The sequence below is a fragment of the Oncorhynchus keta genome, chromosome 9 (assembly GCF_023373465.1).
Source record: "Oncorhynchus keta strain PuntledgeMale-10-30-2019 chromosome 9, Oket_V2, whole genome shotgun sequence".
Taxonomy (NCBI): domain Eukaryota; kingdom Metazoa; phylum Chordata; class Actinopteri; order Salmoniformes; family Salmonidae; genus Oncorhynchus; species Oncorhynchus keta.
The window spans coordinates 25,998,601-26,026,456 of record NC_068429.1 but is presented as its reverse complement, the minus strand read 5'-3'; the positions used below and the strand labels follow the sequence as shown (position 1 = coordinate 26,026,456).

At 53.8% G+C, this 27,856-nt stretch overlaps 1 protein-coding gene and 2 long non-coding RNA genes across 7 annotated transcripts in view; all 3 read left to right on the top strand.

The window, feature by feature from the left end:
* The window catches only part of LOC118387982 (high affinity cAMP-specific and IBMX-insensitive 3',5'-cyclic phosphodiesterase 8B-like), a 129,011-nt gene that overhangs the window by 59,951 nt on the left and 41,204 nt on the right, over positions 1-27,856 (top strand). The window lies entirely within an intron of this gene.
* LOC127931823 (uncharacterized) lies at positions 1,297-27,756 on the top strand. 5 transcript variants are annotated; one of them, XR_008143210.1, is made up of 5 exons: positions 1,297-2,621; positions 6,542-6,646; positions 8,488-8,712; positions 13,552-14,151; positions 25,876-26,146. It is a non-coding gene; the product is annotated as an uncharacterized LOC127931823 (long non-coding RNA). The 5 variants fall into 5 exon arrangements; XR_008143208.1 differs by lacking the exons at positions 6,542-6,646; positions 8,488-8,712; positions 25,876-26,146 and adding exons at positions 7,194-7,458; positions 27,631-27,756 and having other exon boundaries at positions 1,297-1,956; positions 13,090-14,151; XR_008143207.1 differs by lacking the exons at positions 6,542-6,646; positions 8,488-8,712 and adding an exon at positions 7,194-7,458 and having other exon boundaries at positions 1,297-1,956; positions 13,090-14,151.
* LOC127931824 (uncharacterized) lies at positions 22,191-23,215 on the top strand. Its single transcript, XR_008143212.1, has 3 exons — positions 22,191-22,366; positions 22,407-22,476; positions 22,517-23,215. It is a non-coding gene; the product is annotated as an uncharacterized LOC127931824 (long non-coding RNA).

The following is a 27,856-nucleotide window of genomic DNA, read 5'->3' as shown; positions in this document are numbered from 1 at the left end:
CAGAGGTAGTCCTGGGTAACGGTGTGGTGTGTGTCATGACCAGAGGTAGTCCTGAGTAACGGTGTGGTGTGTGTCATGACCAGAGGTAGTCCTGAGTAACGGTGTGGTGTTTTTATCATGGCCAGAGGTAATCCTGAGTAACGGTGTGTGTCATGGCCAGAGGTAGTCCTGAGGAACGGTGTGTGTCATGGCCAGAGGTAATCCTGAGTAACGGTGTGGTGTGTGTCATGGCCAGAGGTAATCCTGAGTAACGGTGTATGTCATGGCCAGAGGTAGTCCTGAGTAACGGTGTTGTGTGTGTCATGGCCAGAGGTAGTCCTGAGTAATGGGGTGGTGTGTGTCATGACCAGAGGTAGTCGTGAGTAACGGTGTGGTGTGTGTCATGGCCAGAGGTAATCCTGAGTAACGGTGTTTGTCATGGCCAGAGGTAGTCCTGAGTAATGGGGTGGTGTGTGTCATGACCAGAGGTAGTCCTGAGTAACGGTGTGGTGTGTGTCATGGCCAGAGGTAATCCTGAGTAACGGTGTGTGTCATGGCCAGAGGTAGTCCTGAGTAACGGTGTGGTGTGTGTCATGGCCAGAGGTAATCCTGAGTAACGGTGTGTGTCATGACCAGAGGTAGTCCTGAGTAACGGTGTGTGTCATGGCCAAAGGTAGTCCTGAGTAACGGTGTGTGTCATGGCCAAAGGTAGTCCTGAGTAACGGTGTGTGTCATGGCCAGAGGTAGTCCTGAGTAACGGTGTGTGTCATGGCCAGAGGTAGTCCTGAGTAACGGTGTGGTGTGTGTCATGGCCAGAGGTAGTCATGAGTAACGGTGTGGTGTGTGTCATGGCCAGAGGTAGTCCTGAGTAACGGTGTGGTGTGTGTCATGGCCAGACGTAGTCCTGAGTAACGATGTGGTGTGTGTCATGGCCAGAGGTAGTCCTGAGTAACGGTGTTTGTCATGGCCAGAGGTAGTCCTGCGTAACTGTGTTTGTCATGGCCAGAGGTAGTCCTGCGTAACGGTGTGTGTCATGGCCAGAGGTAGTCCTGAGTAACGGTGTGTGTCATGGCCAGAGGTAGTCCTGAGTAACAGTGTGTGTCATGGCCAGAGGTAGTCCTGAGTAACGGTGTGTGTCATGACCAGAGGTAGTCCTGAGTAACAGTGTGGTGTGTGTCATGGCCAGAGTTAGTCCTGAGTAACGGTGTCATGGCCAGAGGTAGTCCTGAGTAACGGTGTGGTGTGTCATGGCCAGAGGTAGTCCTGAGTAACGGCGTGGTGTGTGTCATGGCCAGAGGTAGTCCTGAGTAACGGTGTGGTGTGTGTCATGGCCAGAGGTAGTCCTGAGTAACGGTGTGGTGTGTGTCATGGCCAGAGGTAGTCCTGAGTAACGGCGTGGTGTGTGTCATGGCCAGAGGTAGTCCTGAGTAACGGTGTGGTGTGTGTCATGGCCAGAGGTAGTCCTGAGTAAAGGTGTTTGTCATGGCCAGAGGTAGTCCTGAGTAACGGTGTGTGTCATGGCCAGAGGTAGTCCTGAGTAACGGTGTGTGTCATGGCCAGAGGTAGTCCTGAGTAACGGTGTGTGTCATGGCCAGAGGTAGTCCTGAGTAACGGTGTGGTGTGTGTCATGGCCAGAGGTAGTCCTGAGTAACGGTGTGTGTCATGGCCAGAGGTAGTCCTGAGTAACGGTGTGTGTCATGGCCAGAGGTAGTCCTGAGTAACGGTGTGTGTCATGGCCAGAGGTAGTCCTGAGTAACGGTGTGGTGTGTGTCATGGCCAGAGGTAGTCCTGAGTAACGGTGTGGTGTGTGTCATGGCCAGAGGTAGTCCTGAGTAACGGTGTGGTGTGCGTCACGGCCAGAGGTAGTCCTGAGTAACGGTGTGTGTCATGGCCAGAGGCAGTCCTGAGTAACGGTGTGGTGTGTGTCATGGCCAGAGGTAGTCCTGAGTAACGGTGTGGTGTGCGTCACGGCCAGAGGTAGTCCTGAGTAACGGTGTGTGTCATGGCCATAGGCAGTCCTGAGTAACGGTGTGGTGTGTGTCATGGCCAGAGGTAGTCCTGAGTAACGGTGTGTGTCATGGCCAGAGGTAGTCCTGAGTAACGGTGTGGTGTGTGTCATGGCCAGAGTTAGTCCTGAGTAACGGTGTGTGTCATGGCCAGAGGTAGTCCTGAGTAACGGTGTGTGTCATGGCCAGACGTAGTCCTGAGTAACGGTGTGTGTCATGGCCAGAGGTAGTCCTGAGTAACGGTGTGTGTCATGGCCAGAGGTAGTCCTGAGTAACGGTGTGGTGTGTGTCATGGCCAGAGGTAGTCATGAGTAACGGTGTGGTGTGTGTCATGGCCAGAGGTAGTCCTGAGTAACGGTGTGGTGTGTGTCATGGCCAGAGGTAGTCCTGAGTAACGATGTGGTGTGTGTCATGGCCAGAGGTAGTCCTGAGTAACGGTGTGGTGTGTGTCATGGCCAGAGGTAGTCCTGAGTAACGGTGTTTGTCATGGCCAGAGGTAGTCCTGCGTAACTGTGTTTGTCATGGCCAGAGGTAGTCCTGAGTAACGGTGTGTGTCATGGCCAGAGGTAGTCCTGAGTAACAGTGTGTGTCATGGCCAGAGGTAGTCCTGAGTAACGGTGTGTGTCATGGCCAGAGGTAGTCCTGAGTAACAGTGTGGTGTGTGTCATGGCCAGAGGTAGTCCTGAATAACAGTGTGGTGTGTGTCATGGCCAGAGGTAGTCCTGAGTAACGGTGTGGTGTGTGTCATGGCCAGAGGTAGTCCTGAGTAACGGCGTGGTGTGTGTCATGGCCAGAGGTAGTCCTGAGTAACGGTGTGGTGTGTGTCATGGCCAGAGGTAGTCCTGAGTAACGGTGTGGTGTGTGTCATGGCCAGAGGTAGTCCTGAGTAACGGTGTTTGTCATGGCCAGAGGTAGTCCTGAGTAAAGGTGTTTGTCATGGCCAGAGGTAGTCCTGAGTAAAGGTGTTTGTCATGGCCAGAGGTAGTCCTGAGTAACGGTGTGTGTCATGGCCAGAGGTAGTCCTGAGTAACGGTGTGTGTCATGGCCAGAGGTAGTCCTGAGTAACGGTGTGGTGTGTGTCATGGCCAGAGGTAGTCCTGAGTAACGGTGTGGTGTGTGTCATGGCCAGAGGTAGTCCTGAGTAACGGTGTGGTGTGTGTCATGGCCAGAGGTAGTCCTGAGTAACGGTGTGTGTCATGGCCAGAGGTAGTCCTGAGTAACGGTGTGGTGTGTGTCATGGCCAGAGGTAGTCCTGAGTAACGGTGTGGTGTGTGTCATGGCCAGAGGTAGTCCTGAGTAACGGTGTATGTCATGGCCAGAGGTAGTCCTGAGTAACGGTGTGGTGTGTGTCATGGCCAGAGGTAATCCTGAGTAACGGTGTGGTGTGTGTCATGGTCAGAGGTAATCCTGAGTAACGGTGTATGTCATGGCCAGAGGTAGTCCTGAGTAATGGTGTGGTGTGTGTCATGGTCAGAGGTAGTCCTGAGTAACGGTGTGGTGTGTGTCATGGCCAGAGGTAATCCTGAGTAACGGTGTATGTCATGGCCAGAGGTAGTCCTGAGTAATGGTGTGGTGTGTGTCATGGTCAGAGGTAATCCTGAGTAACGGTGTATGTCATGGCCAGAGGTAGTCCTGGGTAACGGTGTGGTGTGTGTCATGACCAGAGGTAGTCCTGAGTAACGGTGTGGTGTGTGTCATGACCAGAGGTTGTCCTGAGTAACGGTGTGGTGTTTTTATCATGGCCAGAGGTAATCCTGAGTAACGGTGTGTGTCATGGCCAGAGGTAATCCTGAGTAACGGTGTATGTCATGGCCAGAGGTAGTCCTGAGTAACGGTGTTGTGTGTGTCATGGCCAGAGGTAATCCTGAGTAACGGTGTATGTCATGGCCAGAGGTAGTCCTGAGTAACGGTGTTGTGTGTGTCATGGCCAGAGGTAATCCTGAGTATCGGTGTTTGTCATGGCCAGAGGTAGTCCTGAGTAATGGGGTGGTGTGTGTCATGACCAGAGGTTGTCCTGAGTAACGGTGTGGTGTTTTTATCATGGCCAGAGGTAATCCTGAGTAACGGTGTGTGTCATGGCCAGAGGTAATCCTGAGTAACGGTGTATGTCATGGCCAGAGGTAGTCGTGAGTAACGGTGTGGTGTGTGTCATGGCCAGAGGTAATCCTGAGTATCGGTGTTTGTCATGGCCAGAGGTAGTCCTGAGTAATGGGGTGGTGTGTGTCATGACCAGAGGTAGTCCTGAGTAACGGTGTGGTGTGTGTCATGGCCAGAGGTAATCCTGAGTAACGGTGTGTGTCATGGCCAGAGGTAGTCCTGAGTAACGGTGTGGTGTGTGTCATGGCCAGAGGTAATCCTGAGTAACGGTGTGTGTCATGACCAGAGGTAGTCCTGAGTAACGGTGTGTGTCATGGCCAAAGGTAGTCCTGAGTAACGGTGTGTGTCATGGCCAAAGGTAGTCCTGAGTAACGGTGTGTGTCATGGCCAGAGGTAGTCCTGAGTAACGGTGTGTGTCATGGCCAGACGTAGTCCTGAGTAACGGTGTGTGTCATGGCCAGAGGTAGTCCTGAGTAACGGTGTGTGTCATGGCCAGAGGTAGTCCTGAGTAACGGTGTGTGTCATGGCCAGAGGTAGTCCTGAGTAACGGTGTGTTGTGTGTCATGGCCAGAGGTAGTCATGAGTAACGGTGTGGTGTGTGTCATGGCCAGAGGTAGTCCTGAGTAACGGTGTGGTGTGTGTCATGGCCAGACGTAGTACTGAGTAACGATGTGGTGTGTGTCATGGCCAGAGGTAGTCCTGAGTAACGGTGTGGTGTGTGTCATGGCCAGAGGTAGTCCTGAGTAACGGTGTTTGTCATGGCCAGAGGTAGTCCTGAGTAACGGTGTGGTGTGTGTCATGGCCAGAGGTAGTCCTGAGTAACGGTGTGGTGTGTGTCATGGCCAGAGGTAGTCCTGAGTAACGGTGTGTGTCATGGCCAGAGGTAGTCCTGAGTAACGGTGTGTGTCATGGCCAGAGGTAGTCCTGAGTAACGGTGTGGTGTGTCATGGCCAGAGGTAGTCCTGAGTAACGGTGTGGTGTGTGTCATGGCCAGAGGTAGTCCTGAGTAACGGTGTATGTCATGGCCAGAGGTAGTCCTGAGTAACGGTGTGGTGTGTGTCATGGCCAGAGGTAATCCTGAGTAACGGTGTGGTGTGTGTCATGGTCAGAGGTAATCCTGAGTAACGGTGTATGTCATGGCCAGAGGTAGTCCTGAGTAATGGTGTGGTGTGTGTCATGGTCAGAGGTAGTCCTGAGTAACGGTGTGGTGTGTGTCATGGCCAGAGGTAATCCTGAGTAACGGTGTATGTCATGGCCAGAGGTAGTCCTGAGTAATGGTGTGGTGTGTGTCATGGTCAGAGGTAATCCTGAGTAACGGTGTATGTCATGGCCAGAGGTAGTCCTGGGTAACGGTGTGGTGTGTGTCATGACCAGAGGTAGTCCTGAGTAACGGTGTGGTGTGTGTCATGACCAGAGGTTGTCCTGAGTAACGGTGTGGTGTTTTTATCATGGCCAGAGGTAATCCTGAGTAACGGTGTGTGTCATGGCCAGAGGTAGTCCTGAGGAACGGTGTGTGTCATGGCCAGAGGTAATCCTGAGTAACGGTGTGGTGTGTGTCATGGCCAGAGGTAATCCTGAGTAACGGTGTATGTCATGGCCAGAGGTAGTCCTGAGTAACGGTGTTGTGTGTGTCATGGCCAGAGGTAGTCCTGAGTAATGGGGTGGTGTGTGTCATGACCAGAGGTAGTCGTGAGTAACGGTGTGGTGTGTGTCATGGCCAGAGGTAATCCTGAGTATCGGTGTTTGTCATGGCCAGAGGTAGTCCTGAGTAATGGGGTGGTGTGTGTCATGACCAGAGGTAGTCCTGAGTAACGGTGTGGTGTGTGTCATGGCCAGAGGTAATCCTGAGTAACGGTGTGTGTCATGGCCAGAGGTAGTCCTGAGTAACGGTGTGGTGTGTGTCATGGCCAGAGGTAATCCTGAGTAACGGTGTGTGTCATGACCAGAGGTAGTCCTGAGTAACGGTGTGTGTCATGGCCAAAGGTAGTCCTGAGTAACGGTGTGTGTCATGGCCAAGGTAGTCCTGAGTAACGGTGTGTGTCATGGCCAGAGTAGTCCTGAGTAACGGTGTGTGTCATGGCCAGAGGTAGTCCTGAGTAACGGTGTGTGTCATGGCCAGAGGTAGTCCTGAGTAACGGTGTGTGTCATGGCCAGAGGTAGTCCTGAGTAACGGTGTGGTGTGTCATGGCCAGAGGTAGTCATGAGTAACGGTGTGGTGTGTGTCATGGCCAGAGGTAGTCCTGAGTAACGGTGTGGTGTGTGTCATGGCCAGACGTAGTCCTGAGTAACGATGTGGTGTGTGTCATGGCCAGAGGTAGTCCTGAGTAACGGTGTGGTGTGTGTCATGGCCAGAGGTAGTCCTGAGTAACGGTGTTTGTCATGGCCAGAGGTAGTCCTGCGTAACTGTGTTTGTCATGGCCAGAGGTAGTCCTGAGTAACGGTGTGTGTCATGGCCAGAGGTAGTCCTGAGTAACGGTGTGTGTCATGGCCAGAGGTAGTCCTGAGTAACAGTGTGTGTCATGGCCAGAGGTAGTCCTGAGTAACGGTGTGTGTCATGGCCAGAGGTAGTCCTGAGTAACAGTGTGGTGTGTGTCATGGCCAGAGTTAGTCCTGAGTAACGGTGTGTGTCATGGCCAGAGGTAGTCCTGAGTAACGGTGTGGTGTGTGTCATGGCCAGAGGTAGTCCTGAGTAACGGCGTGGTGTGTGTCATGGCCAGAGGTAGTCCTGAGTAACGGTGTGGTGTGTGTCATGGCCAGAGGTAGTCCTGAGTAACGGTGTGGTGTGTGTCATGGCCAGAGGTAGGTAACGGTGTTTGTCATGGCCAGAGGTAGTCCTGAGTAAAGGTGTTTGTCATGGCCAGAGGTAGTCCTGAGTAAAGGTGTTTGTCATGGCCAGAGGTAGTCCTGAGTAACGGTGTGTGTCATGGCCAGAGGTAGTCCTGAGTAACGGTGTGTGTCATGGCCAGAGGTAGTCCTGAGTAACGGTGTGGTGTGTGTCATGGCCAGAGGTAGTCCTGAGTAAAGGTGTGTGTCATGGCCAGAGGTAGTCCTGAGTAACGGTGTGTGTCATGGCCAGAGGTAGTCCTGAGTAACGGTGTGTCATGGCCAGAGGTAGTCCTGAGTAACGGTGTGTGTCATGGCCAGAGGCAGTCCTGAGTAACGGTGTGGTGTGTGTCATGGCCAGAGGTAGTCCTGAGTAACGGTGTGGTGTGCGTCACGGCCAGAGGTAGTCCTGAGTAACGGTGTGTGTCATGGCCAGAGGCAGTCCTGAGTAACGGTGTGGTGTGTGTCATGGCCAGAGGTAGTCCTGAGTAACGGTGTGGTGTGCGTCACGGCCAGAGGTAGTCCTGAGTAACGGTGTGTGTCATGGCCAGAGGTAGTCCTGAGTAACGGTGTGATGTGTGTCATGGCCAGAGGTAGTCCTGAGTAACGGTGTGTGTCATGGCCAGAGGTAGTCCTGAGTAACGGTGTGGTCATGGCCAGAGGTAGTCCTGAGTAACGGTGTGTGTCATGACCAGAGGTAGTCCTGAGTAACGGTGTGTGTCATGGCCAGAGTAGTCCTGAGTAACGGTGTGTGTCATGGCCAGAGGTAGTCCTGAGTAACGGTGTGTGTCATGGCCAGAGGTAGTCCTGAGTAACGGTGTGGTGTGTCATGGCCAGAGGTAGTCCTGAGTAACGGTGTGTGTGTCATGGCCAGAGGTAGTCCTGAGTAACGGTGTGGTGTGTGTCATGGCCAGAGGTAGTCCTGAGTAACGGTGTGGTGTGTGTCATGGCCAGAGGTAGTCCTGAGTAACGGTGTGGTGTGTGTCATGGCCAGAGGTAGTCCTGAGTAACGGTGTGGTGTGTGTCATGGCCAGAGGTAGTCCTGAGTAACGGTGTTTGTCATGGCCAGAGGTAGTCCTGAGTAACGTGTTTGTCATGGCCAGAGGTAGTCCTGAGTAAAGGTGTGTGTCATGGCCAGAGGTAGTCCTGAGTAACGGTGTGTGTCATGGCCAGAGGTAGTCCTGAGTAACGGTGTGTGTCATGGCCAGAGGTAGTCCTGAGTAACGGTGTGTGTCATGGCCAGAGGTAGTCCTGAGTAACGGTGTGTGTCATGGCCAGAGGTAGTCCTGAGTAACGGTGTGGTGTGTGTCATGGCCAGAGGTAGTCCTGAGTAACGGTGTGGTGTGTGTCATGGCCAGAGGTAGTCCTGAGTAACGGTGTGGTGTGTGTCATGGCCAGAGGTAGTCCTGAGTAACGGTGTGTGTGTCATGGCCAGAGGTAGTCCTGAGTAACGGTGTGGTGTGTGTCATGGCCAGAGGTAGTCCTGAGTAACGGTGTTTGTCATGGCCAGAGGTAGTCCTGCGTAACTGTGTTTGTCATGGCCAGAGGTAGTCCTGAGTAACGGTGTGTGTCATGGCCAGAGGTAGTCCTGAGTAACGGTGTGTGTCATGGCCAGAGGTAGTCCTGAGTAACAGTGTGTGTCATGGCCAGAGGTAGTCCTGAGTAACGGTGTGTGTCATGGCCAGAGGTAGTCCTGAGTAACAGTGTGGTGTGTGTCATGGCCAGAGGTAGTCCTGAATAACAGTGTGGTGTGTGTCATGGCCAGAGGTAGTCCTGAGTAACGGTGTGGTGTGTGTCATGGCCAGAGGTAGTCCTGAGTAACGGGGTGGTGTGTGTCATGGCCAGAGGTAGTCCTGAGTAACGGTGTGGTGTGTGTCATGGCCAGAGGTAGTCCTGAGTAACGGTGTGGTGTGTGTCATGGCCAGAGGTAGTCCTGAGTAACGGTGTTTGTCATGGCCAGAGGTAGTCCTGAGTAACGGTGTTTGTCATGGCCAGAGGTAGTCCTGAGTAAAGGTGTTTGTCATGGCCAGAGGTAGTCCTGAGTAACGGTGTGTGTCATGGCCAGAGGTAGTCCTGAGTAACGGTGTGTGTCATGGCCAGAGGTAGTCCTGAGTAACGGTGTGGTGTGTGTCATGGCCAGAGGTAGTCCTGAGTAACGGTGTGTGTCATGGCCAGAGGTAGTCCTGAGTAACGGTGTGTGTCATGGCCAGAGGTAGTCCTGAGTAACGGTGTGTCATGGCCAGAGGTAGTCCTGAGTAACGGTGTGTGTGTGTCATGGCCAGAGGTAGTCCTGAGTAACGGTGTGGTGTGTGTCATGGCCAGAGGTAGTCCTGAGTAACGGTGTGGTGTGTGTCATGGCCAGAGGTAGTCCTGAGTAACGGTGTGTGTCATGGCCAGAGGTAGTCCTGAGTAACGGTGTGGTGTGTGTCATGGCCAGAGGTAGTCCTGAGTAACGGTGTGGTGTGCGTCACGGCCAGAGGTAGTCCTGAGTAACGGTGTGTGTCATGGCCAGAGGTAGTCCTGAGTAACGGTGTGGTGTGTGTCATGGCCAGAGGTAGTCCTGAGTAACGGTGTGTGTCATGGACAGAGGTAGTCCTGAGTAACGGTGTGGTGTGTGTCATGGCCAGAGGTAGTCCTGAGTAACGGTGTGTGTCATGGCCAGAGGTAGTCCTGAGTAACGGTGTGTGTCATGGCCAGAGGTAGTCCTGAGTAACGGTGTGGTGTGTGGTGTGTCATGGCCAGAGGTAGTCCTGAGTAACGGTGTGGTGTGTGTCATGGCCAGAGTTAGTCCTGAGTAACGGTGTGTGTCATGGCCAGAGGTAGTCCTGAGTAACGGTGTGGTGTGTGTCATGGCCAGAGGTAGTCCTGAGTAACGGTGGTGTGTGTCATGGCCAGAGGTAGTCCTGAGTAACGGTGTGGTGTGTGTCATGGCCAGAGGTAGTCCCGAGTAACGGTGTGGTGTGTGTCATGGCCAGAGGTAGTCCTGAGTAACGGTGTTTGTCATGGCCAGAGGTAGTCCTGAGTAAAGGTGTTTGTCATGGCCAGAGGTAGTCCTGAGTAAAGGTGTGTGTCATGGCCAGAGGTAGTCCTGAGTAACGGTGTGTGTCATGGCCAGAGGTAGTCCTGAGTAACGGTGTGTGTCATGGCCAGAGGTAGTCCTGAGTAACGGTGTGGTGTGTGTCATGGCCAGAGTAGTCCTGAGTAACGGTGTGTGTCATGGCCAGAGGTAGTCCTGAGTAACGGTGTGGTGTGTGTCATGGCCAGAGGTAGTCCTGAGTAACGGTGTGGTGTGTGTCATGGCCAGAGGTAGTCCTGAGTAACGGTGTGGTGTGTGTCATGGCCAGAGGTAGTCCTGAGTAACGGTGTGGTGTGTGTCATGGCCAGAGGTAGTCCTGAGTAACGGTGTTTGTCATGGCCAGAGGTAGTCCTGAGTAAAGGTGTTTGTCATGGCCAGAGGTAGTCCTGAGTAACGGTGTGTGTCATGGCCAGAGGTAGTCCTGAGTAACGGTGTGTGTCATGGCCAGAGGTAGTCCTGAGTAACGGTGTGTGTCATGGCCAGAGGTAGTCCTGAGTAACGGTGTGGTGTGTGTCATGGCCAGAGGTAGTCCTGAGTAACGGTGTGTGTCATGGCCAGAGGTAGTCCTGAGTAACGGTGTGGTGTGTGTCATGGCCAGAGGTAGTCCTGAGCAACGGTGTGGTGTGTGTCATGGCCAGAGGTAGTCCTGAGTAACGGTGTGTGTCATGGCCAAAGGTAGTCCTGAGTAACGGTGTGTGTCATGGCCAGAGGTAGTCCTGAGTAACGGTGTGTGTCATGGCCAGAGGTAGTCCTGAGCCAGTAACGGTGTGTGTCATGGCCAGAGGTAGTCCTGAGTAACGGTGAGTAACGGTGTGTCATGGCCAGAGGTAGTCCTGAGTAACGGTGTGTGTCATGGCCAGAGGTAGTCCTGAGTAACGGTGTGGTGTGTGTCATGGCCAGAGGTAGTCCTGAGTAACGGTGTGGTGTGTGTCATGGCCCAGAGGTAGTCCTGAGTAACGGTGTGGTGTGTGTCATGGCCAGAGGTAGTCCTGAGTAACGGTGTGTGTCATGGCCAGAGGTAGTCCTGAGTAACAGTGTTTGTCATGGCCAGAGGTAGTCCTGAGTAACGGTGTGGTGTGTGTCATAGCCAGAGGTAGTCCTGAGTAACGGTGTGGTGTGTGTCATACCCAGAGGTAGTCCTGAGTAATGGTGTGGTGTGTGTCATGGCCAGAGGTAGTCCTGAGTAACGGTGTGTGTCATGGCCAGAGGTAGTCCTGAGTAACGGTGTTAGTCATGGCCAGAGGTAGTCCTGAGTAACGGTGTGTGTCATGGCCAGAGGTAGTCCTGAGTAACGGTGTGGTGTGTGTCATGGCCAGAGGTAGTCCTGAGTAACGGTGTGTGTCATGGCCAGAGGTAGTCCTGAGTAACGGTGTGGTGTGTGTCATGGCCAGAGGTAGTCCTGAGTAACGGTGTGTGTCATGGCCAGAGGTAGTCCTGAGTAACGGTGTGGTGTGTGTCATGGCCAGAGGTAGTCCTGAGTAACGGTGTGGTGTGTGTCATGGCCAGAGGTAGTCCTGAGTAACGGTGTGTCATGGCCAGAGGTAGTCCTGAGTAACGGTGTGTGTCATGGCCAGAGGTAGTCCTGAGTAACGGTGTGTGTCATGGCCAGAGGTAGTCCTGAGTAACGGTGTGGTGTGTCATGGCCAGAGGTAGTCCTGAGTAACGGTGTGTGTCATGGCCAGAGGTAGTCCTGAGTAACGGTGTGGTGTGTGTCATGGCCAGAGTTAGTCCTGAGTAACGGTGTGTGTCATGGCCAGAGGTAGTCCTGAGTAACGGTGTGTGTCATGGCCAGAGGTAGTCCTGAGTAACGGTGTGTGTCATGGCCAGAGGTAGTCCTGAGTAACGGTGTGTGTCATGGCCAGAGGTAGTCCTGAGTAACGGTGTGGTGTGTGTCATGGCCAGAGGTAGTCCTGAGTAACGGTGTGGTGTGTGTCATGGCCAGAGGTAGTCCTGAGTAACGGTGTGGTGTGTGTCATGGCCAGAGGTAGTCCTGAGTAACGGTGTGGTGTGTGTCATGGCCAGAGGTAGTCCTGAGTAACGGTGTGGTGTGTGTCATGGCCAGAGGTAGTCCTGAGTAACGGTGTTTGTCATGGCCAGAGGTAGTCCTGAGTAAAGGTGTTTGTCATGGCCAGAGGTAGTCCTGAGTAACGGTGGTGTGTGTCATGGCCAGAGGTAGTCCTGAGTAACGGTGTGTGTCATGGCCAGAGGTAGTCCTGAGTAACGGTGTGGTGTGTGTCATGGCCAGAGGTAGTCCTGAGTAACGGTGTGGTGTGTCATGGCCAGAGGTAGTCCTGAGTAACGGTGTGTGTCATGGCCAGAGGTAGTCCTGAGTAACGGTGTGGTGTGTGTCATGGCCAGAGGTAGTCCTGAGTAACGGTGTGTGTCATGGACAGAGGTAGTCCTGAGTAACGGTGTGGTGTGTGTCATGGCCAGAGGTAGTCCTGAGTAACGGTGTGGTGTGTGTCATGGCCAGAGGTAGTCCTGAGTAACGGTGTGGTGTGTGTCATGGCCAGAGGTAGTCCTGAGTAACGGGGTGGGGTGTGTCATGGCCAGAGGTAGTCCTGAGTAACGGTGTGGTGTGTCATGGCCAGAGGTAGTCCTGAGTAACGGTGTGGTGTGTGTCATGGCCAGAGGTAGTCCTGAGTAACGGTGTTTGTCATGGCCAGAGGTAGTCCTGAGTAAAGGTGTTTGTCATGGCCAGAGGTAGTCCTGAGTAAAGGTGTTTGTCATGGCCAGAGGTAGTCCTGAGTAACGGTGTGTGTCATGGCCAGAGGTAGTCCTGAGTAACGGTGTGTGTCATGGCCAGAGGTAGTCCTGAGTAACGGTGTGGTGTGTGTCATGGCCAGAGGTAGTCCTGAGTAACGGTGTGTGTCATGGCCAGAGGTAGTCCTGAGTAACGGTGTGTGTCATGGCCAGAGGTAGTCCTGAGTAACGGTGTGTGTCATGGCCAGAGGTAGTCCTGAGTAACGGTGTGTTGTGTGTCATGGCCAGAGGTAGTCCTGAGTAACGGTGTGGTGTGTGTCATGGCCAGAGGTAGTCCTGAGTAACGGTGTGGTGTGCGTCATGGCCAGAGGTAGTCCTGAGTAACGGTGTGTGTCATGGCCAGAGGCAGTCCTGAGTAACGGTGTGGTGTGTGTCATGGCCAGAGGTAGTCCTGAGTAACGGTGTGGTGTGCGTCACGGCCAGAGGTAGTCCTGAGTAACGGTGTGTGTCATGGCCATAGGCAGTCCTGAGTAACGGTGTGGTGTGTGTCATGGCCAGAGGTAGTCCTGAGTAACGGTGTGTGTCATGGACAGAGGTAGTCCTGAGTAACGGTGTGGTGTGTGTCATGGCCAGAGGTAGTCCTGAGTAACGGTGTGTGTCATGGCCAGAGGTAGTCCTGAGTAACGGTGTGTGTCATGGCCAGAGGTAGTCCTGAGTAACGGTGTGGTGTGTGGTGTGTGTCATGGCCAGAGGTAGTCCTGAGTAACGGTGTGGTGTGTGTCATGGCCAGAGTTAGTCCTGAGTAACGGTGTGTGTCATGGCCAGAGGTAGTCCTGAGTAACGGTGTGGTGTGTGTCATGGCCAGAGGTAGTCCTGAGTAACGGCGTGGTGTGTGTCATGGCCAGAGGTAGTCCTGAGTAACGGTGTGGTGTGTGTCATGGCCAGAGGTAGTCCTGAGTAACGGTGTGGTGTGTGTCATGGCCAGAGGTAGTCCTGAGTAACGGTGTTTGTCATGGCCAGAGGTAGTCCTGAGTAAAGGTGTTTGTCATGGCCAGAGGTAGTCCTGAGTAAAGGTGTGTGTCATGGCCAGAGGTAGTCCTGAGTAACGGTGTGTGTCATGGCCAGAGGTAGTCCTGAGTAACGGTGTGTGTCATGGCCAGAGGTAGTCCTGAGTAACGGTGTGGTGTGTGTCATGGCCAGAGTTAGTCCTGAGTAACGGTGTGTGTCATGGCCAGAGGTAGTCCTGAGTAACGGTGTGGTGTGTGTCATGGCCAGAGGTAGTCCTGAGTAACGGCGTGGTGTGTGTCATGGCCAGAGGTAGTCCTGAGTAACGGTGTGGTGTGTGTCATGGCCAGAGGTAGTCCTGAGTAACGGTGTGGTGTGTGTCATGGCCAGAGGTAGTCCTGAGTAACGGTGTTTGTCATGGCCAGAGGTAGTCCTGAGTAAAGGTGTTTGTCATGGCCAGAGGTAGTCCTGAGTAACGGTGTGTGTCATGGCCAGAGGTAGTCCTGAGTAACGGTGTGTGTCATGGCCAGAGGTAGTCCTGAGTAACGGTGTGTGTCATGGCCAGAGGTAGTCCTGAGTAACGGTGTGGTGTGTGTCATGGCCAGAGGTAGTCCTGAGTAACGGTGTGTGTGTGTCATGGCCAGAGGTAGTCCTGAGTAACGGTGTGGTGTGTGTCATGGCCAGAGGTAGTCCTGAGTAACGGTGTGGTGTGTGTCATGGCCAGAGGTAGTCCTGAGTAACGGTGTGTCATGGCCAGAGGTAGTCCTGAGTAACGGTGTGTGTCATGGCCAGAGGTAGTCCTGAGTAACGGTGTGTGTCATGGCCAGAGGTAGTCCTGAGTAACGGTGTGTGTCATGGCCAGAGGTAGTCCTGAGTAACGGTGTGTGTCATGGCCAGAGGTAGTCCTGAGTAACGGTGTGTGTCATGGCCAGAGGTAGTCCTGAGTAACGGTGTGGTGTGTGTCATGCCAGAGGTAGTCCTGAGTAACGGTGTGGTGTGTGTCATAGCCAGAGGTAGTCCTGAGTAACGGTGTGGTGTGTGTCATGGCCAGAGGTAGTCCTGAGTAACGGTGTGTGTCATGGCCAGAGGTAGTCCTGAGTAACAGTGTTTGTCATGGCCAGAGGTAGTCCTGAGTAACGGTGTGGTGTGTGTCATAGCCAGAGGTAGTCCTGAGTAACGGTGTGGTGTGTGTCATACCCAGAGGTAGTCCTGAGTAATGGTGTGGTGTGTGTCATGGCCAGAGGTAGTCCTGAGTAACGGTGTGTGTCATGGCCAGAGGTAGTCCTGAGTAACGGTGTTAGTCATGGCCAGAGGTAGTCCTGAGAAACGGTGTGTCATGGCCAGAGGTAGTCCTGAGTAACGGTGTGGTGTGTGTCATGGCCAGAGGTAGTCCTGAGTAACGGTGTGTGTCATGGCCAGAGGTAGTCCTGAGTAACGGTGTGGTGTGTCATGGCCAGAGGTAGTCCTGAGTAACGGTGTGTGTCATGGCCAGAGGTAGTCCTGAGTAACGGTGTGGTGTGTGTCATGGCCAGAGGTAGTCCTGAGTAACGGTGTGGTGTGTGTCAGTGTGTCATGGCCAGAGGTAGTCCTGAGTAACGGTGTGTGTCATGGCCAGAGGTAGTCCTGAGTAACGGTGTGTGTCATGGCCAGAGGTAGTCCTGAGTAACGGTGTGTGTCATGGCCAGAGGTAGTCCTGAGTAACGGTGTGGTGTGTGTCATGGCCAGAGGTAGTCCTGAGTAACGGTGTGTGTCATGGCCAGAGGTAGTCCTGAGTAACGGTGTGGTGTGTGTCATGGCCAGAGTTAGTCCTGAGTAACGGTGTGTGTCATGGCCAGAGGTAGTCCTGAGTAACGGTGTGTGTCATGGCCAGAGGTAGTCCTGAGTAACGGTGTGGTGTGTGTCATGGCCAGAGTTAGTCCTGAGTAACGGTGTGTGTCATGGCCAGAGGTAGTCCTGAGTAACGGTGTGGTGTGTGTCATGGCCAGAGGTAGTCCTGAGTAACGGTGTGTGTGTCATGGCCAGAGGTAGTCCTGAGTAACGGTGGTGTGTGTCATGGCCAGAGGTAGTCCTGAGTAACGGTGTGGTGTGTCATGGCCAGAGGTAGTCCTGAGTAACGGTGTGGTGTGTGTCATGGCCAGAGGTAGTCCTGAGTAACGGTGTTTGTCATGGCCAGAGGTAGTCCTGAGTAAAGGTGTTTGTCATGGCCAGAGGTAGTCCTGAGTAACGGTGTGGTGTGTGTCATGGCCAGAGTTAGTCCTGAGTAACGGTGTGTGTCATGGCCAGAGGTAGTCCTGAGTAACGGTGTGGTGTGTGTCATGGCCAGAGGTAGTCCTGAGTAACGGTGTGGTGTGTGTCACGGCCAGAGGTAGTCCTGAGTAACGGTGTGTGTCATGGCCATAGGCAGTCCTGAGTAACGGTGTGGTGTGTGTCATGGCCAGAGGTAGTCCTGAGTAACGGTGTGTGTCATGGACAGAGGTAGTCCTGAGTAACGGTGTGGTGTGTCATGGCCAGAGGTAGTCCTGAGTAACGGTGTGGTGTGCATGGCCAGAGGTAGTCCTGAGTAACGGTGTGTGTGTCATGGCCAGAGGCAGTCCTGAGTAACGGTGTGGTGTTTGTCATGGCCAGAGGTAGTCCTGAGTAACGGTGTGTGTCATGGACAGAGGTAGTCCTGAGTAACGGTGTGTGTGTGTCATGGCCAGAGGTAGTCCTGAGTAACGGTGTGTGTCATGGCCAGAGGTAGTCCTGAGTAACGGTGTGTGTCATGGCCAGAGGTAGTCCTGAGTAACGGTGTGGTGTGTGTCATGGCCAGAGGTAGTCCTGAGTAACGGTGTGGTGTGTGTGATGGCCAGAGTTAGTCCTGAGTAACGGTGTGTGTCATGGCCAGAGGTAGTCCTGAGTAACGGTGTGGTGTGTGTCATGGCCAGAGGTAGTCCTGAGTAACGGTGTGGTGTGTGTCATGGCCAGAGGTAGTCCTGAGTAACGGTGTGGTGTGTGTCATGGCCAGAGGTAGTCCTGAGTAACGGTGTGGTGTGTGTCATGGCCAGAGGTAGTCCTGAGTAACGGTGTTTGTCATGGCCAGAGGTAGTCCTGAGTAACGGTGTGTGTCATGGCCAGAGGTAGTCCTGAGTAACGGTGTGGTGTGTGTCATGGCCAGAGGTAGTCCTGAGTAACGGTGTGGTGTGTGTCATGGCCAGAGGTAGTCCTGAGTAACGGTGTGTGTCATGGCCAAAGGTAGTCCTGAGTAACGGTGTGTGTCATGGCCAGAGGTAGTCCTGAGTAACGGTGGGTGTGTCATGGCCAGAGGTAGTCCTGAGTAACGGTGTGGTGTGTGTCATGGCCAGTGGTAGTCCTGAGTAACGGTGTGTGTCATGGCCAGAGGTAGTCCTGAGTAACAGTGTTTGTCATGGCCAGAGGTAGTCCTGAGTAACGGTGTGGTGTGTGTCATAGCCAGAGGTAGTCCTGAGTAACGGTGTGGTGTGTGTCATACCCAGAGGTAGTCCTGAGTAACGGTGTGGTGTGTGTCATGGCCAGAGGTAGTCCTGAGTAACGGTGTGTGTCATGGCCAGAGGTAGTCCTGAGTAACGGTGTTAGTCATGGCCAGAGGTAGTCCTGAGTAACGGTGTGTGTCATGGCCAGAGGTAGTCCTGAGTAACGGTGTGGTGTGTCATGGCCAGAGGTAATCCTGAGTAACGGTGTGTGTCATGGCCAGAGGTAGTCCTGAGTAACGGTGTGGTGTGTCATGGCCAGAGGTAGTCCTGAGTAACGGTGTGGTGTGTGTCATGGCCAGAGGTAGTCCTGAGTAACGGTGTGTGTTATGGCCAGAGGTAGTCCTGAGTAACGGTGTGTGTGTGTCATGGCCAGAGGTAGTCCTGAGTAACGGTGTGTGTCATGGCCAGAGGTAGTCCTGAGTAACGGTGTGTGTGTGTCATGGCCAGAGGTAGTCCTGAGTAACGGTGTGTGTCATGGCCAGAGGTAGTCCTGAGTAACGGTGTGGTGTGTGTCATGGCCAGAGTTAGTCCTGAGTAACGGTGTGGTGTCATGGCCAGAGGTAGTCCTGAGTAACGGTGTGTGTCATGGCCAGAGGTAGTCCTGAGTAACGGTGTGGGGTGTGTCATGGCCAGAGGTAGTCCTGAGTAACGGTGTGTGTCATGGCCAGAGGTAGTCCTGAGTAACGGTGTGTGTCATGGCCAGAGGTAGTCCTGAGTAACGGTGTGTGTCATGGCCAGAGGTAGTCCTGAGTAACGGTGTGGTGTGTGTCATGGCCAGAGTTAGTCCTGAGTAACGGTGTGTGTCATGGCCAGAGGTAGTCCTGAGTAACGGTGTGGTGTGTGTCATGGCCAGAGGTAGTCCTGAGTAACGGTGTGGTGTGTGTCATGGCCAGAGGTAGTCCTGAGTAACGGTGTGGTGTGTGTCATGGCCAGAGGTAGTCCTGAGTAACGGTGTGGTGTGTGTCATGGCCAGAGGTAGTCCTGAGTAACGGTGTTTGTCATGGCCAGAGGTAGTCCTGAGTAAAGGTGTTTGTCATGGCCAGAGGTAGTCCTGAGTAACGGTGTGTCATGGCCAGAGGTAGTCCTGAGTAACGGTGTGTGTCATGGCCAGAGGTAGTCCTGAGTAACGGTGTGTGTCATGGCCAGAGGTAGTCCTGAGTAATGGTGTGGTGTGTGTCATGGCCAGAGGTAGTCCTGAGTAACGGTGTGTGTCATGGCCAGAGGTAGTCCTGAGTAACGGTGTGGTGTGTGTCATGGCCAGAGGTAGTCCTGAGCAACGGTGTGGTGTGTGTCATGGCCAGAGGTAGTCCTGAGTAACGGTGTGTGTCATGGCCAAAGGTAGTCCTGAGTAACGGTGTGTGTCATGGCCAGAGGTAGTCCTGAGTAACGGTGTGTGTCATGGCCAAAGGTAGTCCTGAGTAACGGTGTGTGTCATGGCCAGAGGTAGTCCTGAGTAACGGTGTGTGTCATGGCCAGAGGTAGTCCTGAGTAACGGTGTGTGTCTTGGCCAGAGGTAGTCCTGAGTAACGGTGTGGTGTGTGTCATAGCCAGAGGTAGTCCTGAGTAACGGTGTGGTGTGTGTCATACCCAGAGGTAGTCCTGAGTAACGGTGTGGTGTGTGTCATGGCCAGAGGTAGTCCTGAGTAACGGTGTGTGTCATGGCCAGAGGTAGTCCTGAGTAACAGTGTTTGTCATGGCCAGAGGTAGTCCTGAGTAACGGTGTGTGTCATAGCCAGAGGTAGTCCTGAGTAACGGTGTGGTGTGTGTCATACCCAGAGGTAGTCCTGAGTAATGGTGTGGTGTGTGTCATGGCCAGAGGTAGTCCTGAGTAACGGTGTGTGTCATGGCCAGAGGTAGTCCTGAGTAACGGTGTTAGTCATGGCCAGAGGTAGTCCTGAGAAACGGTGTGTGTCATGGCCAGAGGTAGTCCTGAGTAACGGTGTGGTGTGTGTCATGGCCAGAGGTAGTCCTGAGTAACGGTGTGTGTCATGGCCAGAGGTAGTCCTGAGTAACGGTGTGGTGTGTGTCATGGCCAGAGGTAATCCTGAGTAACGGTGTGTGTCATGGCCAGAGGTAGTCCTGAGTAACGGTGTGGTGTGTGTCATGGCCAGAGGTAGTCCTGAGTAACGGTGTGGTGTGTGTCATGGCCAGAGGTAGTCCTGAGTAACGGTGTGTGTCATGGCCAGAGGTAGTCCTGAGTAACGGTGTGTGTCATGGCCAGAGGTAGTCCTGAGTAACGGTGTGTGTCATGGCCAGAGGTAGTCCTGAGTAACGGTGTGGTGTGTGTCATGGCCAGAGGTAGTCCTGAGTAACGGTGTGTGTCATGGCCAGAGGTAGTCCTGAGTAACGGTGTGGTGTGTGTCATGGCCAGAGTTAGTCCTGAGTAACGGTGTGTGTCATGGCCAGAGGTAGTCCTGAGTAACGGTGTGGTGTGTCATGGCCAGAGGTAGTCCTGAGTAACGGTGTGGTGTCATGGCCAGAGTTAGTCCTGAGTAACGGTGTGTGTCATGGCCAGAGGTAGTCCTGAGTAACGGTGTGGTGTGTGTCATGGCCAGAGGTAGTCCTGAGTAACGGTGTGGTGTGTGTCATGGCCAGAGGTAGTCCTGAGTAACGGTGTGGTGTGTGTCATGGCCAGAGGTAGTCCTGAGTAACGGTGTGGTGTGTGTCATGGCCAGAGGTAGTCCTGAGTAACGGTGTGTTGTCATGGCCAGAGGTAGTCCTGAGTAACGTGTGTGTCATGGCCAGAGGTAGTCCTGAGTAACGGTGTGGTGTGTGTCATGGCCAGAGGTAGTCCTGAGTAACGGTGTGGTGTGTCATGGCCAGAGGTAGTCCTGAGTAACGGTGTGTGTCATGGCCAAAGGTAGTCCTGAGTAACGGTGTGTGTCATGGCCAGAGGTAGTCCTGAGTAACGGTGTGGTGTGTGTCATGGCCAGAGGTAGTCCTGAGTAACGGTGTGTGTCATGGCCAAAGGTAGTCCTGAGTAACGGTGTGTGTCATGGCCAGAGGTAGTCCTGAGTAACGGTGTGGTGTGTGTCATGGCCAGAGGTAGTCCTGAGTAACGGTGTGTGTCATGGCCAAAGGTAGTCCTGAGTAACGGTGTGTGTCATGGCCAGAGGTAGTCCTGAGTAACGGTGTGTGTCATGGCCAAAGGTAGTCCTGAGTAACGGTGTGTGTCATGGCCAGAGGTAGTCCTGAGTAACGGTGTGTGTCATGGCCAGAGGTAGTCCTGAGTAACGGTGTGTGTGTCATGGCCAGAGGTAGTCCTGAGTAACGGTGTGGTGTCATGGCCAGAGGTAGTCCTGAGTAACGGTGTGTGTCATGGCCAGAGGTAGTCCTGAGTAACGGTGTGTGTCATGGCCAGAGGTAGTCCTGAGTAACGGTGTGTGTCTTGGCCAGAGGTAGTCCTGAGTAACGGTGTGGTGTGTGTCATAGCCAGAGGTAGTCCTGAGTAACGGTGTGTGTCATGGCCAGAGGTAGTCCTGAGTAACGGTGTGGTGTGTGTCATGGCCAGAGGTAGTCCTGAGTAACGGTGTGTGTCATGGCCAGAGGTAGTCCTGAGTAACGGTGTGGTGTGTGTCATGGCCAGAGGTAGTCCTGAGTAACGGTGTGGTGTGTGTCATGGCCAGAGGTAGTCCTGAGTAACGGTGTGTGTCATGGCCAAAGGTAGTCCTGAGTAACGGTGTGTGTCATGGCCAGAGGTAGTCCTGAGTAACGGTGTGTGTCATGGCCAGAGGTAGTCCTGAGTAACGGTGTGTGTCATGGCCAGAGGTAGTCCTGAGTAACGGTGTGTGTCATGGCCAGAGGTAGTCCTGAGTAACGGTGTGTGTCATGGCCAGAGGTAGTCCTGAGTAACGGTGTGGTGTGTGTCATGGCCAGAGGTAGTCCTGAGTAACGGTGTGGTGTGTCATGGCCAGAGGTAGTCCTGAGTAACGGTGTGTGTGTGTCATGGCCAGAGGTAGTCCTGAGTAACGGTGTGTGTCATGGCCAGAGGTAGTCCTGAGTAACAGTGTTTGTCATGGCCAGAGGTAGTCCTGAGTAACGGTGTGTGTGTCATAGCCAGAGGTAGTCCTGAGTAACGGTGTGGTGTGTGTCATACCCAGAGGTAGTCCTGAGTAATGGTGTGGTGTGTCATGGCCAGAGGTAGTCCTGAGTAACGGTGTGTGTCATGGCCAGAGGTAGTCCTGAGTAACGGTGTTAGTCATGGCCAGAGGTAGTCCTGAGAAACGGTGTGTGTCATGGCCAGAGGTAGTCCTGAGTAACGGTGTGGTGTGTGTCATGGCCAGAGGTAGTCCTGAGTAACGGTGTGTGTCATGGCCAGAGGTAGTCCTGAGTAACGGTGTGGTGTGTGTCATGGCCAGAGGTAGTCCTGAGTAACGGTGTGTGTCATGGCCAGAGGTAGTCCTGAGTAACGGTGTGGTGTGTGTCATGGCCAGAGGTAGTCCTGAGTAACGGTGTGGTGTGTCATGGCCAGAGGTAGTCCTGAGTAACGGTGTGTGTCATGGCCAGAGGTAGTCCTGAGTAACGGTGTGTGTCATGGCCAGAGGTAGTCCTGAGTAACGGTGTGTGTCATGGCCAGAGGTAGTCCTGAGTAACGGTGTGGTGTGTGTCATGGCCAGAGGTAGTCCTGAGTAACGGTGTGTGTCATGGCCAGAGGTAGTCCTGAGTAACGGTGTGGTGTGTGTCATGGCCAGAGGTAGTCCTGAGTAACGGTGTGTGTCATGGCCAGAGGTAGTCCTGAGTAACGGTGTGTGTCATGTAGTCCTGATGGCATGGCCAGAGGTAGTCCTGAGTAACGGTGTGTGTCATGGCCAGAGGTAGTCCTGAGTAACGGTGTGGTGTCATGGCCAGAGGTAGTCCTGAGTAACGGTGTGGTGTGTGTCATGGCCAGAGGTAGTCCTGAGTAACGGTGTGGTGTGTGTCATGGCCAGAGGTAGTCCTGAGTAACGGTGTGTGTGTGTCATGGCCAGAGGTAGTCCTGAGTAACGGTGTTTGTCATGGCCAGAGGTAGTCCTGAGTAACGGTGTGTGTCATAGCCAGAGGTAGTCCTGAGTAACGGTGTGGTGTGTGTCATGGCCAGAGGTAGTCCTGAGTAACGGTGTGGTGTGTGTCATGGCCAGAGGTAGTCCTGAGTAACGGTGTGTGTCATGGCCAAAGGTAGTCCTGAGTAACGGTGTGTGTCATGGCCAGAGGTAGTCCTGAGTAACGGTGTGGTGTGTGTCATGGCCAGAGGTAGTCCTGAGTAACGGTGTGTGTCATGGCCAAAGGTAGTCCTGAGTAACGGTGTGTGTCATGGCCAGAGGTAGTCCTGAGTAACGGTGTGGTGTGTGTCATGGCCAGAGGTAGTCCTGAGTAACGGTGTGTGTCATGGCCAAAGGTAGTCCTGAGTAACGGTGTGTGTCATGGCCAGAGGTAGTCCTGAGTAACGGTGTGTGTCATGGCCAGAGGTAGTCCTGAGTAACGGTGTGTGTCATGGCCAGAGGTAGTCCTGAGTAACGGTGTGTGTCATGGCCAGAGGTAGTCCTGAGTAACGGTGTGTGTCATGGCCAGAGGTAGTCCTGAGTAACGGTGTGTGTCATGGCCAGAGGTAGTCCTGAGTAACGGTGTGTGTCATGGCCAGAGGTAGTCCTGAGTAACGGTGTGTGTCATGGCCAGAGGTAGTCCTGAGTAACGGTGTGTGTCTTGGCCAGAGGTAGTCCTGAGTAACGGTGTGGTGTGTGTCATAGCCAGAGGTAGTCCTGAGTAACGGTGTGGTGTGTGTCATACCCAGAGGTAGTCCTGAGTAACGGTGTGGTGTGTGTCATGGCCAGAGGTAGTCCTGAGTAACGGTGTGTGTCATGGCCAGAGGTAGTCCTGAGTAACAGTGTTTGTCATGGCCAGAGGTAGTCCTGAGTAACGGTGTGGTGTGTGTCATAGCCAGAGGTAGTCCTGAGTAACGGTGTGGTGTGTGTCATACCCAGAGGTAGTCCTGAGTAATGGTGTGGTGTGTGTCATGGCCAGAGGTAGTCCTGAGTAACGGTGTGTGTCATGGCCAGAGGTAGTCCTGAGTAACGGTGTGTAGTCATGGCCAGAGGTAGTCCTGAGTAACGGTGTGTGTCATGGCCAGAGGTAGTCCTGAGTAACGGTGTGGTGTGTGTCATGGCCAGAGGTAGTCCTGAGTAACGGTGTGGTGTGTCATGGCCAGAGGTAGTCCTGAGTAACGGTGTGTGTCATGGCCAGAGGTAGTCCTGAGTAACGGTGTGTGTCATGGCCAGAGGTAGTCCTGAGTAACGGTGTGGTGTGTGTCATGGCCAGAGGTAGTCCTGAGTAACGGTGTGTGTCATGGCCAGAGGTAGTCCTGAGTAACGGTGTGGTGTGTCATGGCCAGAGGTAGTCCTGAGTAACGGTGTGGTGTGTGTCATGGCCAGAGTTAGTCCTGAGTAACGGTGTGTGTCATGGCCAGAGGTAGTCCTGAGTAACGGTGTGTGTCATGGCCAGAGGTAGTCCTGAGTAACGGTGTGGTGTGTGTCATGGCCAGAGGTAGTCCTGAGTAACGGTGTGTGTCATGGCCAGAGGTAGTCCTGAGTAACGGTGTGATGTGTGTCATGGCCAGAGGTAGTCCTGAGTAACGGTGTGGTGTGTGTCATGGCCAGAGGTAGTCCTGAGTAACGGTGTGTGTCATGGCCAGAGGTAGTCCTGAGTAACAGTGTTTGTCATGGCCAGAGGTAGTCCTGAGTAACGGTGTGGTGTGTTTCATGGCCAGAGGTAGTCCTGAGTAACGGTGTGGTGTGTGTCATACCCAGAGGTAGTCCTGAGTAATGGTGTGGTGTGTGTCATGGCCAGAGGTAGTCCTGAGTAACGGTGTGTGTCATGGCCAGAGGTAGTCCTGAGTAACGGTGTTGTCATGGCCAGAGTTAGTCCTGAGTAACGGTGTGTGTCATGGCCAGAGGTAGTCCTGAGTAACGGTGTGGTGTGTGTCATGGCCAGAGGTAGTCCTGAGTAACGGTGTGGTGTGTGTCATGGCCAGAGGTAGTCCTGAGTAACGGTGTGTGTCATGGCCAGAGGTAGTCCTGAGTAACGGTGTGTGTCATGGCCAGAGGTAGTCCTGAGTAACGGTGTGGTGTGTGTCATGGCCAGAGGTAGTCCTGAGTAACGGTGTGTGTCATGGCCAGAGGTAGTCCTGAGTAACGGTGTGGTGTGTGTCATGGCCAGAGGTAGTCCTGAGTAACGGTGTGGTGTGTGTCATGGCCAGAGTTAGTCCTGAGTAACGGTGTGTGTCATGGCCAGAGGTAGTCCTGAGTAACGGTGTGTGTCATGGCCAGAGGTAGTCCTGAGTAACGGTGTGGTGTGTGTCATGGCCAGAGGTAGTCCTGAGTAACGGTGTGTGTCATGGCCAGAGGTAGTCCTGAGTAACGGTGTGATGTGTGTCATGGCCAGAGGTAGTCCTGAGTAACGGTGTGGTGTGTGTCATGGCCAGAGGTAGTCCTGAGTTACGGTGTGGTGTGTGTCATGGCCAGAGGTAGTCCTGAGTAACGGTGTGGTGTGTGTCATGGCCAGAGGTAGTCCTGAGTAACGGTGTTTGTCATGGCCAGAGGTAGTCCTGAGTAACGGTGTGTGTCATGGCCAGAGGTAGTCCTGAGTAACGGTGTGTGTCATGGCCAGAGGTAGTCCTGAGTAACGGTGTGTGTCATGGCCAGAGGTAGTCCTAAGTAACGGTGTGTGTCATGGCCAGAGGTAGTCCTGAGTAACGGTGTGTGTCATGGCCAGAGGTAGTCCTGAGTAACGGTGTTTGTCATGGCCAGAGGTAGTCCTGAGTAACGGTGTGGTGTGTGTCATGGCCAGAGGTAGTCCTGAGTAACGGTGTGGTGTGTGTCATGGCCAGAGGTAGTCCTGAGTAACGGTGTGTGTCATGGCCAGAGGTTGTCCTGAGTAACGGTGTGGTGTGTGTCATGGCCAGAGGTAGTCCTGAGTAACGGTGTGGTGTGTGTCATGGCCAGAGGTAGTCCTGAGTAACGGTGTGTGTCATGGCCAGAGGTAGTCCTGAGTAACGGTGTGGTGTGTGTCATGGCCAGAGGTAGTCCTGAGTAACGGTGTGGTGTGTGTCATGGCCAGAGGTAGTCCTGAGTAACGGTGTGTGTCATGGCCAGAGGTAGTCCTGAGTAACGGTGTGGTGTGTGTCATGGCCAGAGGTAGTCCTGAGTAACGGTGTGGTGTGTGTCATGGCCAGAGGTAGTCCTGAGTAACGGTGTGTGTCATGGCCAGAGGTAGTCCTGAGTAACGGTGTGGTGTGTGTCATGGCCAGAGGTAGTCCTGAGTAACGGTGTATGTCATGGCCAGAGGTAGTCCTGGGTAACGGTGTGGTGTGTGTCATGACCAGAGGTAGTCCTGAGTAACGGTGTGGTGTGTGTCATGACCAGAGGTAGTCCTGAGTAACGGTGTGGTGTTTTTATCATGGCCAGAGGTAATCCTGAGTAACGGTGTGTGTCATGGCCAGAGGTAGTCCTGAGGAACGGTGTGTGTCATGGCCAGAGGTAGTCCTGAGTAACGGTGTGGTGTGTGTCATGGCCAGAGGTAGTCCTGAGTAACGGTGTGGTGTGTGTCATGGCCAGAGGTAGTCCTGAGTAACGGTGTGGTGTGTGTCATGGCCAGAGGTAGTCCTGAGTAACGGTGTGGTGTCATGGCCAGAGGTAGTCCTGAGTAACGGTGTTTGTCATGGCCAGAGGTAGTCCTGAGTAAAGGTGTGTGTCATGGCCAGAGGTAGTCCTGAGTAACGGTGTGTGTCATGGCCAGAGGTAGTCCTGAGTAACGGTGTGTGTCATGGCCAGAGGTAGTCCTGAGTAACGGTGTGGTGTGTGTCATGGCCAGAGGTAGTCCTGAGTAACGGTGTGTGTCATGGCCAGAGGTAGTCCTGAGTAACGGTGTGTGTCATGGCCAGAGGTAGTCCTGAGTAACGGTGTGTGTCATGGCCAGAGGTAGTCCTGAGTAACGGTGTGGTGTGTGTCATGGCCAGAGGCAGTCCTGAGTAACGGTGTGGTGTCATGGCCAGAGGTAGTCCTGAGTAACGGTGTGGTGTGTGTCATGGCCAGAGGTAGTCCTGAGTAACGGTGTTTGTCATGGCCAGAGGTAGTCCTGAGTAACTGTGTTTGTCATGGCCAGAGGTAGTCCTGAGTAACGGTGTGTGTCATGGCCAGAGGTAGTCCTGAGTAACGGTGTGTGTCATGGCCAGAGGTAGTCCTGAGTAACGTGTGTGTCATGGCCAGAGGTAGTCCTGAGTAACGGTGTGTGTCATGGCCAGAGGTAGTCCTGAGTAACAGTGTGGTGTGTCATGGCCAGAGTAGTCCTGAGTAACGGTGTGTGTGTCATGGCCAGAGGTAGTCCTGAGTAACGGTGTGGTGTGTGTCATGGCCAGAGGTAGTCCTGAGTAACGGTGTGGTGTGTGTCATGGCCAGAGGTAGTCCTGAGTAACGGTGTTTGTCATGGCCAGAGGTAGTCCTGAGTAAAGGTGTTTGTCATGGCCAGAGGTAGTCCTGAGTAAAGGTGTGTGTGTGTCATGGCCAGAGGTAGTCCTGAGTAACGGTGTGTGTCATGGCCAGAGGTAGTCCTGAGTAACGGTGTGTGTCATGGCCAGAGGTAGTCCTGAGTAACGGTGTGGTGTGTGTCATGGCCAGAGGTAGTCCTGAGTAACGGTGTGTGTCATGGCCAGAGGTAGTCCTGAGTAACGGTGTGTGTCATGGCCAGAGGTAGTCCTGAGTAACGGTGTGTGTCATGGCCAGAGGTAGTCCTGAGTAACGGTGTGGTGTGTGTCATGGCCAGAGGCAGTCCTGAGTAACGGTGTGGTGTGTGTCATGGCCAGAGGCAGTCCTGAGTAACGGTGTGGTGTGTGTCATGGCCAAAGGTAGTCCTGAGTAACGGTGTGGTGTGCGTCACGGCCAGAGGTAGTCCTGAGTAACGGTGTGTGTCATGGCCATAGGCAGTCCTGAGTAACGGTGTGGTGTGTGTCATGGCCAGAGGTAGTCCTGAGTAACGGTGTGTGTCATGGACAGAGGTAGTCCTGAGTAACGGTGTGGTGTGTGTCATGGCCAGAGGTAGTCCTGAGTAACGGTGTGTGTCATGGCCAGAGGTAGTCCTGAGTAACGGTGTGTGTCATGGCCAGAGGTAGTCCTGAGTAACGGTGTGGTGTGTGGTGTGTGTCATGGCCAGAGGTAGTCCTGAGTAACGGTGTGGTGTGTGTCATGGCCAGAGTTAGTCCTGAGTAACGGTGTGTGTCATGGCCAGAGGTAGTCCTGAGTAACGGTGTGGTGTGTGTCATGGCCAGAGGTAGTCCTGAGTAACGGCGTGGTGTGTGTCATGGCCAGAGGTAGTCCTGAGTAACGGTGTGGTGTGTGTCATGGCCAGAGGTAGTCCCGAGTAACGGTGTGGTGTGTGTCATGGCCAGAGGTAGTCCAGAGGTGAGTAACGGTGTTTGTCATGGCCAGAGGTAGTCCTGAGTAAAGGTGTGTGTCATGGCCAGAGGTAGTCCTGAGTAACGGTGTGTGTCATGGCCAGAGGTAGTCCTGAGTAACGGTGTGTGTCATGGCCAGAGGTAGTCCTGAGTAACGGTGTGTGTGTCATGGCCAGAGGTAGTCCTGAGTAACGGTGTGGTGTGTCATGGCCAGAGGTAGTCCTGAGTAACGGTGTGTCATGGCCAGAGGTAGTCCTGAGTA